This window comes from Octopus bimaculoides, chromosome 20, assembly GCF_001194135.2.
Source record: "Octopus bimaculoides isolate UCB-OBI-ISO-001 chromosome 20, ASM119413v2, whole genome shotgun sequence".
Classification (NCBI taxonomy): domain Eukaryota; kingdom Metazoa; phylum Mollusca; class Cephalopoda; order Octopoda; family Octopodidae; genus Octopus; species Octopus bimaculoides.
This window is the reverse complement of record NC_069000.1, coordinates 2,376,344-2,378,280: the sequence shown is the minus strand read 5'-3', so window position 1 is coordinate 2,378,280 and position 1,937 is coordinate 2,376,344.

Below are 1,937 nucleotides of genomic sequence, written 5' to 3'. Positions count from 1 at the left end.
TATATCTATACATGTACATATATATGTATATATGTATGCATTCAATACGTGCTCTATTCTCAGTTTTCTCTGTTGCCACTGAAGTATATACAGGAATGATGCTCGTTGTACGATGCAACTGATATCGCATTCTACATACACTTTTACATGCGTCCGTACATACACATTTAAATTTAAGTTACAATATATGGATTCAAGGAATCCGGTAGTATAGATATATGTAGGTTAGTGGTTAGCGTAATCGGCTGACGATTGCGACGTCGTGATTTCGAATCTCGACAAGGCGTTGTTTCCGTCACCAAGACACATCCTTTCACGTTCTTGCAGTCCACTCAGTTGGGATACATCAGTTGTACCTATAATTCAAACGTCACTTGTTTTGTTTTTCTCTGTTTACATATTCTGCGTCACGCTTAATCTCCCTGAGAACACGTGTTTGTGGAGTGCTCAGCCCCTTTGCACGTTAATCGCTCGAGCAGGCTATTCCATTGATCGCAACCGACGGAGTGCCAGATTCTTCTTCTTCTTCTTCTTCTTCTTCTTCTTCTTCTTCTTCTTCTTCTTCTTCTTCTTCTTCTTCTTCTTCTTCTTCTTCTTCTTCTTCTTCTTCTTCTTCTTCTTCTTCTTCTTCTTCTTCTTTTTCTTCTTCTTCTTCTTCTTCTTCTTCTTCTTCTTCTTCTTCTGCTTCTCCTTCTTCTAGATACATAGATATGTATGTATGTGTGTATATATGTATATATATATGTGTGTATGCATACATATATGATAGTTTACTCCATTTGTAGAGTACAAATTTATTATTCTTGATGACAGTTTTAAATCAGTAGAGATTATATAAAGACAAGACTAACTCCAATGCATTGTATTCCGGTGATGATTTTACCAGCCAAAACTTCGAAGTCATTGTCATCAACATTCTTGCTTAACAATAATGTATATATTAATATGTATTTGCGTGTGTGTGTGTGTGCGTGTGTATTCATGTATGTATATGCTTATATACACGTATGTGTGTTGTGTGTGCGTGCATATGTATATATACGTGTTGCCATGTATTTATATATACACTGATTTGTGAATACCTGTGTGTGAGTGTCTGAGTGTCTGCTTCACACCACCGGAAATGAAGGTGATATCAGCGTCGTGCACAGCAGCGATTAAGCGATATTAATAATGATCACTTTTTATCTAAAAATCTTCATTTGCAAATAGTAATAAACGTCCCAAAAGACTAGTAAGACTACTAATGAACCATTGAACTCAATTATTCTCAGTAGAGGCTTTACCACAATCACACACAAACACACACACACACACACACACACACACACACACACACACACACACACACACACACACACACACACACACACACACACACACACACACACACACACACACACACACACAAACAAGCACAAATCACAAATTGTAAAACGAAGTTAGAATATGAAGTATTAATTTAGATATAAAGCACCAGCAGCATTTTAAATCCTGTTATCTTTACAGATGGTCGTGTCAAAAGAAAGGCGTGCTTTGCTTTCAATACGATCAAATTGTTCTTTATTTTCAATTACTTATTTGTCACTTTATCTTTAAATTCAACATGATCGAACCGTCTCTTGTTACCCAAAGCGTAAGTGACTTGAGAACTTTTATCAGGCCGTGCTAGTAGTCAACATTTCCGACGAACTATCTGAAAAACTAATCGATATTATCTTTCAGATCAGTGCCAAGAATAACAGATCGATGAATTTTCAATCTACTTGGAAAACATCTAAATATGTTTGCAGAGTTTATGGACCGTGCTGCACCCAAATTTATATTATTTCTTTTAAGCTAAGCAGCGCCTCTATTCTATATAAAACCTATTATTTGTATGACCTACAAATTATGATTAAAGATATAAAAAATATATATATTCCCCCACCCTCTGT